This window comes from Mustela putorius, unplaced genomic scaffold (genome assembly GCF_011764305.1).
Source record: "Mustela putorius furo isolate JIRA1106 unplaced genomic scaffold, ASM1176430v1.1 tig00001333_pilon_pilon_pilon, whole genome shotgun sequence".
Classification (NCBI taxonomy): Eukaryota; Metazoa; Chordata; class Mammalia; order Carnivora; family Mustelidae; genus Mustela; species Mustela putorius.
In genome coordinates this window covers 99581-114445 of record NW_025421697.1, presented here as the reverse complement: position 1 = coordinate 114445, position 14865 = coordinate 99581, and the positions used below count along the sequence as shown (strand labels likewise).

The 14865-nt window shown below is 54.3% G+C and overlaps 1 pseudogene; it reads right to left on the bottom strand.

Annotated features, from left to right (window-relative positions):
* Window positions 1-13124: 13124 nt before the first annotated feature.
* On the bottom strand, window positions 13125-13216 carry LOC123394074 (annotated as a pseudogene).
* Between the last annotated feature and the right edge of the window lie 1649 nt (window positions 13217-14865).

Below are 14865 nucleotides of genomic sequence, written 5' to 3'. Positions count from 1 at the left end.
TGGCTGCTAAGGAGACAAGAGGGGACGACTAGGGCAGAGGCGCGTGCTCCACTCTTCAGGAAGGAGTCTGGGCAGAAAGCATGCCTGTCCTGAGACTCTGGGCCCAAGGAGACAGCAAATTCTTGGCCACCTGGCCCTGGGGCAGACATGCGCTAGCCACAAGGCGCCTACGCTGAACTCGCAGAAACAGCTCCAAAATAACGGGCAGTCAGACCATCTTCCTCCAGGATGTGGAAGCTTGGAGGAGTCAGGGGGTTTAAGGGGAAGGAGTGGGCATAGTTCCCCAAAGCTCCCTAGTGTGTGCACGGGCCGTGTGCAGGGATCCTGTCGATTCCTCTCTCCTGTGGTGAAGGCAATGGCCTAGACCCCGAGTCTGCCTGAGAGCCGGAGCAAAAAGCAAAGCCTAACCTACCCCAGGACATGGTAATAGGCATAGAGTGCCATGCTAGGCCAAGCACGCTGCTGCAGGGTTGTGACTGTGTCTGCTTAGTTCCGAATAGCAAGGTGAATCCCGGGCGAACAGTCAGAGCCCAGGAAAGCAAGTCTCAAGAGGCACCAGCTCTCCCGCGGCTCTTCTTCCCTGCCGCGCAGAGTGAACACCAAAAGCCTTTCTGAGGAAGCAGCAGTGAAGTGCGGTTCGTGCCCACCTGAAAACCTCTGAGAAAGGATAGCAGTCGCTGGGAAATCAGAGTCGCTTCTGAGGGCTGCTGTTGCTGCTTGCCTTAGCCTAGTATTCGCAGCACGATGGGAGAAACCCGCATAGAGCGAAAGCCTCTTTGCCCTGGCATCCCCTCTGGGAAAGCACAGCATTCTTTGGGAAATCAGAGCCTGTCTGAGGGAAAGAATGCTCCTGTTTGCCTGAGCGGGTCTCCTCAGCACGGTGTAATAAACCCGCATGGAGCGAAATCTTCTATGCCTGGGCATCCCCTCTGCCTGAGAGAGAAGCGCGATGGCGCCTGTGGAAAGAGCCTTAAGGAAAGGGACACGTTTTTCACTGGGGTACCCAGGAGCATGTCAGTGGAAGGTGCAGCACGCTGCCCGGGGAGAAGAGCAGGAGCCGTTGGCCTTCTGGTCTGGAAAGGGTTGCGAAGCAGGAGAGCCGGAAATGCAAGTATCACCCGCTCCCAGTGCAGAGAGACAGGGGCCTGGCTGCTAAGGAGACAGGAGGGGATGAGTAGGGCAGGCCACGTGCTCCACTCTTACGAAGGAGTCTGGGCAGAAAGCATGCCTGTCCTGAACCTCTGGGCCCAAGGAGAGAGCAGCTCCTTGGCCACCTGTCCCTGGGGCAGACATGCGCTAGCCACCAGGCGCCTACGCTGACCTCGCGGAAACAGCTCCCTAAAATAACGGGGAGTCAGGTGCTGTCTTCTTCCAGTATGTGAAAGCTTGCAGGAGGCACGGGGTTTAAGGGAAAGGAGTGGGCACAGTCCCCCAAAGCTCCCTATTTAGTGCACGGGCGGTGTGCAGGGATCCTGTCACCTCTCCTTTCCAGTGGGGAAAGCAATGGCCTAGTCCAAGAATCTGCCTTAGCGCCAGAGTAAAAGGCCAAGCGATGCTTACACCAGAGATAGTAGTGTGCATAGAGTGCCATCCTAGGCTACGCACGGTACTGCAGGGTTGTGGCTGTGTCTGCATAGTTCGGCCTGGCAGGGTGAACCCAGAACGCGATCATGGAGCCCGGGAAAGCAAGGCTCAAGAGGAACCAGCTCTCCCACAGCTCTTCTTCCCTGACGCGACTGAAGCCTTGCGGAGGAAGCAGCAGCGAAGTGCTGTTCGCTCCAAGCCAAACCCTCTGCGAAAGCACAGCAGACGCTTAGAAATGTTCTGCGGGCTGCTGCTGCTTGCCTGAGCCCAGTCTCTCGGTGGGAGAAACCCTCATCCAGCAAAAGCCTCTATGCCTGGAAATCTCCCCTGGAAAAGCACAGCGTTCCTTGGGAAATCAGAGTTGGGTTTGGGGATGCTGTTTCTGCTTGCCTGAGCTAGTCTCCACAGCTCGGTGGAAGATATCCGCCTGGAGCGAAATACTCTTCTTCCCAGCATCCCCTCTGCCTGACAGTGAAGCCAAGTGTGGGGAAGGCGCAGCACACCGCCCCCGGAGAGGAGAAGGAGCCCTTGGCCTTGGGGTCGGAAAAAATCCGGAAGCAGGATAGCCTACCACGGCACCTACAGCAGGCCGGTGGCAAGACAAGAGTCACCGACTCCCAGTGCGGTGAGATGGAAGCCTGGCTGCTAAGGAGACATGAGGAGACGACTAGGGCAGAGGCGCGTGCTCCACTCTTAGGAAGGAGTCTGGGCAGAAAGCATGCCTGTCCTGAGCCTCTGGGCCCAAGGAGACAGCAGCTCCTTGGCCACCTGGCCCTGGGGCAGACATTCGGTAGACAGCAGCCGCCTACGCTGACCTCGCGGAAACAGCTCCCTGAAATAACGGGGAGTCAGGTGCCGTCTTCTTCCAGGATGTGGAAGCTTGCAGGAGGCACGGGGTTTAAGGGAAAGGAGTGGGCACAGTCCCCCAAAGCTCCCTATTTAGTGCACGGGCTGTGTGCAGGGATCCTGTCACCTCTCCTTTCCTGTGGGGAAAGCAATGGCCTAGTCCAAGTATCCGCCTGAGCGCCAGAGTAAAAGGCCAAGCGAAGCCTACACTGGGAGATGGTAGTGTGCATAGAGTGCCATCCTAGGCTATGCACGGTACTGCAGGGTTGTGGCTGTGTCTGCATAGTTCGGCCTGGCATGGTGAAACCAGATCACGATCATGGAGCCCGGGAAAACAAGGCCCAAGAGGCACCAGCTCTCCCACAGCTCTTCTTCCCTGACGCGACTGAAGCCTTGCGGAGGAAGCAGCAGCGAAGTGCTGTTCGCTCCAAGCCAAAGCCTCTGCGAAAGCACAGCATTCGCTTAGAAATGTTCTGCGGGCTGCTGCTGCTTGCCTGAGCCACGTCTCCCGGTTGGAGAAACACTCATCCAGCAAAAGCCTCTATGCCTGGGCATCTCCCCTGGGAAAGCAGAGCGTTCCTTGGGAAATAAGAGTTGGGTTTGGGGATGCTGTTGCTGCTTGCCTGAGCTAGTCTCCACAGCTCGGTGGAAGATACCCGCATGGAGCGAAATACTCTTCTTCCCAGCATCCCTTCTGCCTGAGACTGAAGCCAAGTGTGGGAAAGGTGCAGCACACCGCCCCTGGAGAGAAACAGAAGCACTTGGCCTTGGGGACGGGAAACACTCGGGAAGCAGGATAGCCTGCCGAGGCACGAACAGCCGGCCGGTGCAAGACAAGAGTCACCCGCTCCCTGTGCGGTGAGATGGAATCCTGGCTGCTAAGAAGACATGAGGAGACGACTAGGGCAGAGGCGCGTGCTCCATTCTTAGGAAGGAGTCTGGGCAGAAAGCATGCCTGTCCTGAGCCTCTGGGCCCAAGGAGACAGCAGCTTCTTGGCCACCTGGCCCTGGGGCAGACACGCGCTAGCCACCAGGCGCCTACGCTGAACTCGCAGCAACAGCTCCAAAATAACGGGCAGTCAGATGCCATCTTCCTCCAGGATGTGGAAGCTTGGAGGAGGCACGGGGTTTAAGGGGAAGGAGTGGGCATAGTTCCCCAAAGCTCCCTAGTGTGTGCACGGGCCGTGTGCAGGGATCCTGTCGCCTCCTCTCTCCTGTGGTGAAGGCACTGGCCTAGACCCCGAGTCTGCCTGAGAGCCGGAGCCAAAAGCAAAGCCTAACCTACCCCAGGACATGGTAATAGGCATAGAGTGCCATGCTAGGCCAAGCACGCTGCTGCAGGGTTGTGACTGTGTCTGCTTAGTTCCGAATAGCAAGGTGAATCCCGGGCGCAAATTCAGAGCCCAGGAAAGCAAGTCCCAAGAGGCACCAGCTCTCCCGCGGCTCTTCTTCCCTGCCGCGCAGAGTGAACACCCAAAGCCTTTCTGAGGAAGCAGCAGTGAAGTGCGGTTCGTGCCAAGCTGAAAACCTCTGAGAAAGCATAGCAGTCGCTGGGAAATCAGAGTCGGTTCTGAGGGCTGCTGTTGCTGCTTGCCTTAGCCTAGTATTCGCAGCACGATGGGAGAAACCCGCATAGAGCGAAAGCCTCTTTGCCCTGGCATCCCCTCTGGGAAAGCACAACATTCTTTGGGAAATCAGAGTCCGGTCTGAGAGATGCTCCTGTTTGCCTGAGCTGGTCTCCTCAGCACGGTGTAATAAACCCGCATGGAGCGAAATCCTCTATGCCTGGGCATCCCCTCTGCCTGAGAGAGAAGCGCGGTGGCACCTGTGGAAAGAGCCTTAAGGAAAGGGACACGTTTTTCACTGGGGTCCCCAGGAGCATGTCAGTGGAAGGTGCAGTACGCTGCCCGGGAAGAAGAGCAGGAGCCGCTGGCCTTCTGGTCTGGAAAGGGTTGCGAAGCAGGAGAGCCGGCAATACAAGTATCACCCGCTCCCAGTGCAGAGAGACAGAAGCCTGGCTGTTAAGGAGACAGGAGGGATTGGGTAGGGCAGGCCGCCTGCTCCACTTTTAGGAAGGAGTCTGGGCAGAAAGCATGCCTGTCCTGAACCTCTGGTCCCAAGGAGAGAGCAGCTCCTTGGCCACCTGTCCCTAGGGCAGACATGCGCTAGCCACCAGGCGCCTACGCTGACCTCGGAGAAAAGCTCCCTGGAATAACGGGGATTCAGGTGCCGTCTTCTTCCAGGATGTGGAAGCTTGCAGGAGGCACGGGGTTTAAGGGAAAGGAGTGGGCACAGTCCCCCAAAGCTCCCTATTTAGTGCACGGGCTGTGTGCAGGGATCCTGTCACCTCTCCTTTCCTGTGGGGAAAGCAATGGCCTAGTCCAAGTATCCGCCTGAGCGCCAGAGTAAAAGGCCAAGCGAAGCCTACACTGGGAGATGTTAGTGTGCATAGAGTGCCATCCTAGGCTATGCACGGTACTGCAGGGTTGTGGCTGTGTCTGCATAGTTGGCATGGCATGGTGAAACCAGAACGCGATCATGGAGCCCGGGAAAACAAGGCCCAAGAGGCACCAGCTCTCCCACAGCTCTTCTTCCCTGACGCGACTGAAGCCTTGCGGAGGAAGCAGCAGCGAAGTGCTGTTCGCTCCAAGCCAAAGCCTCTGCGAAAGCACAGCATTCGCTTAGAAATGTTCTGCGGGCTGCTGCTGCTTGTCTGAGCCCCGTCTCTCGGTTGGAGAAACACTCATCCAGCAAAAGCCTCTATGCCTGGGCATCTCCCCTGGGAAAGCACAGCGTTCCTTGGGAAATAAGAGTTGGGTTTGGGGATGCTGTTGCTGCTTGCCTGAGCTAGTCTCCACAGCTCGGTGGAAGATACCCGCATGGAGCGAAATACTCTTCTTCCCAGCATCCCTTCTGCCTGAGACTGAAGCCAAGTGTGGGAAAGGCGCAGCACACCGCCCCTGGAGAGAAACAGAAGCACTTGGCCTTGGGGTCGGGAAACACTCGGGAAGCAGGATAGCCTGCCGAGGCACGAACAGCCGGCCGGTGCAAGACAAGAGTCACCCGCTCCCTGTGCGGTGAGATGGAAGCCTGGCTGCTAAGGAGACATGAGGAGACGACTAGGGCAGAGGCGCGTGCTCCACTCTTAGGAAGGAGTCTGGGCAGAAAGCATGCCTATCCTGAGCCTCTGGGCCCAAGGAGACAGCAGCTTCTTGGCCACCTGGCTCTGGGGCAGACACGCTCTAGCCACCAGGCGCCTACGCTGAACTCGCAGCAACAGCTCCAAAATAACGGGCAGTCAGATGCCATCTTCCTCCAGGATGTGGAAGCTTGGAGGAGTCACGGGGTTTAAGGGGAAGGAGTGGGCATAGTTCCCCAAAGCTCCCTAGTGTGTGCACGGGCCGTGTGCAGGGATCCTGTCGCCTCCTCTCTCCTGTCGTGAAGGCACTGGCCTAGACCCCGAGTCTGCCTGAGAACCGGAGCCAAAAGTAAAGCCGAACCTACCCCAGGACATGGTAATAGGCATAGAGTGCCATGCTAGGCCAAGCACGCTGCCGCAGGGTTGTGACTGTGTCTGCTTAGTTCCGAATAGCAAGGTGAATCCCGGGCGCAAAGTCAGAGCCCAGGAAAGCAAGTCCCAAGAGGCACCAGCTCTCCCGCGGCTCTTCATCCCTGCCACGCAGAGTGAACACCCAAAGCCTTTCTGAGGAAGCAGCAGTGAAGTGCGGTTCGTGCCAAGCTGAAAACCTCTGAGAAAGCATAGCAGTCGCTGGGAAATCAGAGTCGGTTCTGAGGGCTGCTGTTGCTGTATTCCTTAGCCTAGTATTCGCAGCACGATGGGAGAAACCCGCATACAGCGAAAGCCTCTTTGCCCTGGCATCCCCTCTGGGAAAGCACAGCATTCTTTGGGAAATCAGAGTCCGGTCTGAGAGATGCTCCTGTTTGCCGGAGCGGGTCTCCTCAGCACGGTGTAATAAACCCGCATGGAGCGAAATCCTCTATGCCTGGGCATCCCCTCTGCCTGAGAGAGAAGCGCGGTGGTGCCTGTGGAAAGAGCCTTAAGGAAAGGGACACGTTTTTTACTGGGGTCCCCAGGAGCATGTCAGTGGAAGGTGCAGCACGCTGCCCGGGGAGAAGAGCAGGAGCCGTTGGCCTTCTGGTCTGGAAAGGGTTGCGAAGCAGGAGAGCCAGAAATACAAGTATCACCCACTCCCAGTGCAGAGAGACAGGGGCCTGGCTGCTAAGGAGACAGGAGGGGATGAGTAGGGCAGGCGACGTGCTCCACTCTTACGAAAGAGTCTGGGCAGAAAGCATGCCTGTCCTGAGCCTCTGGGCCCAAGGAGAGAGCAGCTCCTTGGCCACCTGTCCCTGGGGCAGACATGCGCTAGCCACCAGGCGCCTACGCTGACCTCGCGGAAACAGCTCCCTGAAATAACGGGGAGTCAGGTGCGGTCTTCTTCCAGGATGTGGAAGCTTGCAGGAGGCACGGGGTTTAAGGGAAAGGAGTGGGCACAGTCCCCCAAAGCTCCCTATTTAGTGCACGGGCTGTGTGCAGGGATCCTGTCACCTCTCCTTTCCTGTGGGGAAAGCAATGGCCTAGTCCAAGTATCCGCCTGAGCGCCAGAGTAAAAGGCCAAGCGAAGCCTACACTGGGAGATGGTAGTGTGCATAGAGTGCCATCCTAGGCTATGCACGGTACTGCAGGGTTGTGGCTGTGTCTACATAGTTCGGCCTGGCATGGTGAAACCAAAACGCGATCATGGAGCCCGGGAAAACAAGGCCCAAGAGGCACCAGCTCTCCCACAGCTCTTCTTCCCTGACGCGACTGAAGCCTTGCGGAGGAAGCAGCAGCGAAGTGCTGTTCGCTCCAAGCCAAAGCCTCTGCGAAAGCACAGCATTCGCTTAGAAATGTTCTGCGGGCTGCTGCTGCTTGCATGAGCCCCGTCTCTCGGTTGGAGAAACACTCATCCAGCAAAAGCCTCTATGCCTGGGCATCTTCCCTGGGAAAGCACCTCGTTCCTTGGGAAATAAGAGTTGGGTTTGGGGATGCTGTTGCTGCTTGCCTGAGCTAGTCTCCACAACTCGGTGGAAGATACCCGCATGGAGCGAAATACTCTTCTTCCCAGCATCCCATCTGCCTGAGACTGAAGCCAAGTGTGGGAAAGGCGCAGCACACCGCCCCTTGAGAAACAGAAGCACTTGGCCTTGGGGACGGGAAACACTCGGGAAGCAGGATAGTCTGCCTAGGCACGAACAGCCGGCCGGTGCAAGACAAGAGTCACCCGCTCCCTGTGCGGTGAGATGGAAGCCTGGCTGCTAAGGAGACATGAGGAGACGACTAGGGCAGAGGCGCATTCTCCACTCTTAGGAAGGAGTCTGGGCAGAAAGCATGCCTGTCCTGAGCCTCTGGGCCCAAGGAGACAGCAGCTTCTTGGCCACCTGGCCCTTGGGCAGACACGCTCTAGCCACCAGGCGCCTACGCTGAACTCGCAGAAACAGCTCCAAAATAACGGGCAGTCAGATGCCATCTTCCTCCAGGATGTGGAAGCTTGGAGGAGGCACGGGGTTTAAGGGGAAGGAGTGGGCATAGTTCCCCAAAGCTCCCTAGTGTGTGCACGGGCCGTGTGTAGGGATCCTGTCGCCTCCTCTCTCCTGTGGTGAATGCACTGGCAGACCCTGAGTCTGCCTGAGAGCCGGAGCCAAAAGCAATGCCTAACCTACCCCAGGACATGGTAATAGGCATAGAGTGCCATGCTAGGCCAAGCACGCTGCTGCAGGGTTGTGACTGTGTCTGCTTAGTTCCGAATAGCAAGTTGAATCCCGGGCGCAAAGTCAGAGCCCAGGAAAGCAAGTCCCAAGAGGCACCAGCTCTCCCGCGGCTCTTCTTCCCTGCCGCGCAGAGTGAACACCCAAAGCCTTTCTGAGGAAGCAGCAGTGAAGTGCGGTTCGTGCCAAGCTGAAAACCTCTGAGAAAGCATAGCAGTCGCTGGGAAATCAGAGTCGGTTCTGAGGGCTGCTGTTGCTGCTTGCCTTAGCCTAGTATTCGCAGCACGATGGGAGAAACCCGCATAGAGCGAAAGCCTCTTTGCCCTGGCATCCCCTCTGGGAAAGCACAGCATTCTTTGGGAAATCAGAGTCCGGTCTGAGAGATGCTCCTGTTTGCCTGAGCTGGTCTCCTCAGCACGGTGTAATAAAACCGCATGGAGCGAAATCCTCTATGCCTGGGCATCCCCTCTGCCTGAGAGAGAAGCGCGGTGGCGCCTGTGGAAAGAGCCTTAAGGAAAGGGACACGTTTTTCACTGCGGTCCCCAGGAGCATGTCAGTGGAAGGTGCAGTAGGTTGCCCGGGGAGAAGAGCAAGAGCCGTTGGCCTTCTGGTCTGGAAAGGGTTGCGAAGCAGGAGAGCCGGCAATACAAGTATCACCCACTCCCAGTGCAGAGAGACAGAAGCCTGGCTGTTAAGGAGACAGGAGGGGATGAGTAGGGCAGGCCGCCTGCTCCACTCTTAGGAAGGAGTCTGGGCAGAAAGCATGCCTGTCCTGAACCTCTGGGCCCAAGGAGAGAGCAGCTCCTTGGCCACCTGTCCGTGGGGAAGACATGCGCTAGCCACCAGGCACCTACGCTGACCTCGGAGAAAAGCTCCCTGAAATAACGGGGAGTCAGGTGCCGTCTTCTTCCAGGATGTGGAAGCTTGCAGGAGGCACGGGTTTAAGGGAAAGGAGTGGGCACAGTCCCCAAAAGCTCCCTATTTAGTGCACGGGCGGTGTGCAGGGATCCTGTCACCTCTCCTTTCCTGTGGGGAAAGCAATGGCCTAGTCCAAGTATCCGCCTGAGCGCCAGAGTAAAAGGCCAAGCGAAGTCTACACTGGGAGATGGTAGTGTGCATAGAGTGCCATCCTAGGCTACGCACGGTACTGCAGGGTTGTGGCTGTGTCTGCATAGTTCGGCCTGGCAGGGTGAACCCAGAACGCGATCATGGAGACCGGGAAAACAAGGCCCAAGAGACACCAGCTCTCCCACAGCTCTTCTTCCCTGACGCGTCTGAAGTCTTGCGGAGGAAGCAGCAGCGAAATGCTGTTCGCTCCAAGCCAAACCCTCTGAGAAAGCACAGCATTCGCTGAGAAATATTCTGCGGGCTGCTGCTGCTTGCCTGAGCCCAGTCTCTCGGTGGGAGAAACCCTCATCCAGCAAAAGACTCTATTCCTGGAAATCTCCCCTGGGAACGCACAGCGTTCCTTGGGAAATCAGAGTTGGGTTTGGGGATGCTGTTGCTGCTTGGCTGAGCTAGTCTCCCCAGCTCGGTGGAAGATACACGCCTGGAGCGAAATACTCTTCTTCCCAGCATCCCCTCTGCATGACAGTGAAGCCAAGTGTGGGGAAGGCTTAGCACACCTCCCCCGGAGAGGAGAAGGAGCCCTTGGCCTTGGGGCCGGAAAAACTCGGGAAGCAGGATAGCCTGCCGAGGCACGAACAGCCGGCCGGTGCAAGACAAGAGTCACCCGCTCCCTGTGCGGTGAGATGGAAGCCTGGCTGCTAAGGAGACATGAGGAGACGACTAGGGCAGAGGCGCGTGCTCCACTCTTAGGAAGGAGTCTGGGCAGAAAGCATGCCTGTCCTGAGCCTCTGGGCCCAAGGAGACTGCAGCTCCTTGGCCACCTGGCCCTGGGGCAGACATTCGGTAGCCACCAGGCGCCTACGCTGACCTCGCGGAAACAGCTCCCTGAAATAACGGGGAGTCAGGTGCCGTCTTCTTCCAGGATGTGGAAGCTTGCAGGAGGCACGGGGTTTAAGGGAAAGGAGTGGGCACAGTCCCCCAAAGCTCCCTATTTAGTGCACGGGCTGTGTGCAGGGATCCTGTCACCTCTCCTTTCCTGTGGGGAAAGCAATGGCCTAGTCCAAGTATCCGCCTGAGCGCCAGAGTAAAAGGCCAAGCGAAGCCTACACTGGGAGATGGTAGTGTGCATAGAGTGCCATCCTAGGCTATGCACGGTACTGCAGGGTTGTGGCTGTGTCTGCATAGTTCGGCCTGGCATGGTGAAACCAAAACGCGATCATGGAGCCCGGGAAAACAAGGCCCAAGAGGCACCAGCTCTCCCACAGCTCTTCTTCCCTGACGCGACTGAAGCCTTGCGGAGGAAGCAGCAGCGAAGTGCTGTTCGCTCCAAGCCAAAGCCTCTGCGAAAGCACAGCATTCGCTTAGAAATGTTCTGCGGGCTGCTGCTGCTTGCCTGAGCCCCGTCTCTCGGTTGGAGAAACACTCATCCAGCAAAAGCCTCTATGCCTGGGCATCTTCCCTGGGAAAGCACCTCGTTCCTTGGGAAATAAGAGTTGGGTTTGGGGATGCTGTTGCTGCTTGCCTGAGCTAGTCTCCACAACTCGGTGGAAGATACCCGCATGGAGCGAAATACTCTTCTTCCCAGCATCCCATCTGCCTGAGACTGAAGCCAAGTGTGGGAAAGGCGCAGCACACCGCCCCTTGAGAAACAGAAGCACTTGGCCTTGGGGACGGGGTTGCACTCGGGAAGCAGGATAGTCTGCCTAGGCACGAACAGCCGGCCGGTGCAAGACAAGAGTCACCCGCTCCCTGTGCGGTGAGATGGAAGCCTGGCTGCTAAGGAGACATGAGGAGACGACTAGGGCAGAGGCGCATTCTCCACTCTTAGGAAGGAGTCTGGGCAGAAAGCATGCCTGTCCTGAGCCTCTGGGCCCAAGGAGACAGCAGCTTCTTGGCCACCTGGCCCTGGGGCAGACACGCTCTAGCCACCAGGCGCCTACGCTGAACTCGCAGAAAAGCTCCAAAATAACGGGCAGTCAGATGCCATCTTCCTCCAGGATGTGGAAGCTTGGAGGAGGCACGGGGTTTAAGGGGAAGGAGTGGGCATAGTTCCCCAAAGCTCCCTAGTGTGTGCACGGGCCGTGTGTAGGGATCCTGTCGCCTCCTCTCTCCTGTGGTGAATGCACTGGCAGACCCTGAGTCTGCCTGAGAGCCGGAGCCAAAAGCAATGCCTAACCTACCCCAGGACATGGTAATAGGCATAGAGTGCCATGCTAGGCCAAGCACGCTGCTGCAGGGTTGTGACTGTGTCTGCTTAGTTCCGAATAGCAAGTTGAATCCCGGGCGCAAAGTCAGAGCCCAGGAAAGCAAGTCCCAAGAGGCACCAGCTCTCCCGCGGCTCTTCTTCCCTGCCGCGCAGAGTGAACACCCAAAGCCTTTCTGAGGAAGCAGCAGTGAAGTGCGGTTCGTGCCAAGCTGAAAACCTCTGAGAAAGCATAGCAGTCGCTGGGAAATCAGAGTCGGTTCTGAGGGCTGCTGTTGCTGCTTGCCTTAGCCTAGTATTCGCAGCACGATGGGAGAAACCCGCATAGAGCGAAAGCCTCTTTGCCCTGGCATCCCCTCTGGGAAAGCACAGCATTCTTTGGGAAATCAGAGTCCGGTCTGAGGGAATGCTCCTGTTTGCCTGAGCTGGTCTCCTCAGCACGGTGTAATAAACTCGCATGGAGCGAAATCCTCTACGCCTGGTCATCACCTATGCCTGAGATAGAAGCGCGGTGGCGCCTGTGGAAAGAGCCTTAAGGAAAGGGACACGTTTTTCACTGGGGTACCCAGGAGCATGTCAGTGGAAGGTGCAGCACGCTGCCCGGGGAGAAGAGCAGGAGCCGTTGGCCTTCTGGTCTGGAATGGGTTGCGAAGCAGGAGAGCCGGCAATACAAATATCACCCGCTCCCTGTGCAGAGAGACAGAAGCCTGGCTGCTAAGGAGACAGGAGGGGATTAGTATGGCAGGGCGCGTGCTCCACTCTTAGGAAGGAGTCTGGGCAGAAAGCATGCCTGTCCTGAGCCTCTGGGCTCAAGGAGAAGGTAGCTCCTTGGCCACCTGTCCCTGGGGCAGACATGCGCTAGCCACCAGGCGCCTACGCTGACCTCGCGGAAACAGCTCCCTGAAATAACGTGGAGTCAGATGCCGTCCTCCTCCATGATGTGGAGGCTTCGCGGAGGCACGGGGATTAAGGGGAAGGAGTGGGGACAGTCCCCCAAAGCTCCCTATTCAGTGCACGGGCGGTGTGCAGGGATCCGGTCACTTCTCCTTTCCTGTGGGGAAAGCACTGGCCTACTCCGAGAATCCGCCTGAGCGCCAGAGTAAAAGGCCAAGCGATGCCTACACTGGGAGATGGTAGTGTGCATAGAGTGCCATCCTAGGCTACGCACGCTACTGCAGAGTTGTGGCTGTGTCTGCTTAGTTCGGCCTGGCAGGGTGAACCCAGGATGCAAACATGGAGCCCGGGAAAGCAAGGCCCAAGAGACACAAGCTCTCCCGCAGCTCTTCTTCCCTGACGCGACTGAAGCCTTGCTGAGGAAGCAGCAGCGAAGTGCTGTTCGCTCCAAGCCAATGCCTCTGCGAAAGCACAGCATTCGCTGAGAAATGTTCTGCGGGCTGCTGCTGTTTGCCTGAGCCCAGTATCGTGGGGGGAGTAACCCGCATACAGCGAAAGCCGCTTTTCCTGGGCCTCTCCCATGGGAAAGCACAGCATTCATTGGGAAATCAGAGTTGGGTTTAGGTATGCTGCTACTGCTTGCCTGAGCTAGTCTCCGCAGCTCGGTGCATGATACCCGCATGGAGTAAACAAATTTAATAAAGCTGCCAAATACAAGATCGATATATAAAAGACAGGATTTTTGTTTTGTTTCGTTTTTTTTAAAATAGTTTTTCATGTCATCCTTGCTCAGTGATCATGCTAATCTTCTCTGCATCATTCCAATTTCAGTATATGTGCTGCCAAAGTAAGCACAAGACAGGAGCATTTTAACACTCTAATGATGAACTATCTGAAAAAATAAAGAGAACAATCTAATTCACAATAGCATCAAAAATAATAAAATACTTAGGAAAAGATTTAACTAAGAAGATGAAAGATCTGTACCCCATAAACTATGACATTGATAAAGAATTTTAAGGAGACATAAATGGAAACATAGCTCATATTTATGAATGGTAAGAATTAATATTGTTAAAATGTCCATACTACTGAAAACCATCTGTAAATTCAATTCCTATCAAAAATCCAATGTTAGGGGCGCCTGGGTGGCTCAGTGGGTTAAGCCGCTGCCTTCGGCTCAGGTCATGATCCCAGGGTTCTGGGATCGAGCCCTGCATCAGGCTTTCAGCTCAGCAGGAAGCTTCTAACTCTTCTCTCTCTGCCTGCCTCTCTGCCTGCTTGTCATCTCTCTCTGTCAAATAAATAAATAAATAATCTTTTTAAAAAATCCAATATTTTTTTCACAGAAGTAAGTAAAGAATCCTAAAATTTATGACACCATAAAAGACAAAAAATAAAGCAGTTCTGCGAAAGAATGAAGAAGCGAAATTACACTTCTTGATTTGAAACTATACTACAAAGCCCTCATGCTCAAAACAATAAAGTATACTGGCATAAAAACAGACCAATAAACAAGTTGAACAGAATTGAGAGTCCAGAAATAAATCCTTTGATACAGTCACCTAATATTTGACAGGGGCCAACATATATAATGGGTAAAGATAGTCTGTTCAATAAATGATATTTAAAACTGAATAGTCACACAAACCAGCATGAAACTTGAACCTCATATCACTCATAAATCTTAACTTGAAATAGATTAAAGACTTAAATGTGATGCATGAAACTAAATTTCCTAAAGGAAAACATAGGAAAAATTCTCCTTGACATTGGTCTTGCCAATAGTTGTTTGGATACCAGGCCAAAAACAGAAGGAAAAGAAGCAAAAATAAATAAATGGTATTACATCAAACTAAAGTTTCTGCATTGCCAAAAAAAAAGGTGGGGGGGGAATGAAAACACAATCCACAGAATGGAAGAAAATACTTACAAATCTTATATCTGAAAAGAGGTTAATAACCAACAGATACAAATAGAAAAATATATATAATTAAAAAATAGCAAAAGGATCTGAATAGACTTTTTTTTTCAAAAATGTTATATAAATGACCAACAGGAGCATTAAAAAGTGCTCAACGTAAAAGCTCAGGGCAAAGTCATTTTGTTGTTGTTGTTGTTGTTTACCTCTGAAAAACACAACAAGATATTACTACCTATTAGAATATATACTAACAAAAAATTAAAACTAACCAATTTTGGTAAATATTGGGGAAAATGGGGAACTTATGCACTGTGATAGGGATATAAATGTGTATGGAAAAAAGTATGGAGATTATTCATATTATTAAAAGTAAAATTAACATATGATTCAGTAATCCCACCTCTAGGTATATATCTAAAGGAAACGAAGTCACTATTCGAAGACATATCTCCACTCTTATGTTCATTATAAAATTATTAACTCTAAGCAAGAGATGGAAATAACTTCAGTATCCATTAATGGATGAATGGATAAAATAAGTATGGTAAATATATACTATGGAATACTACTGAACCATGAA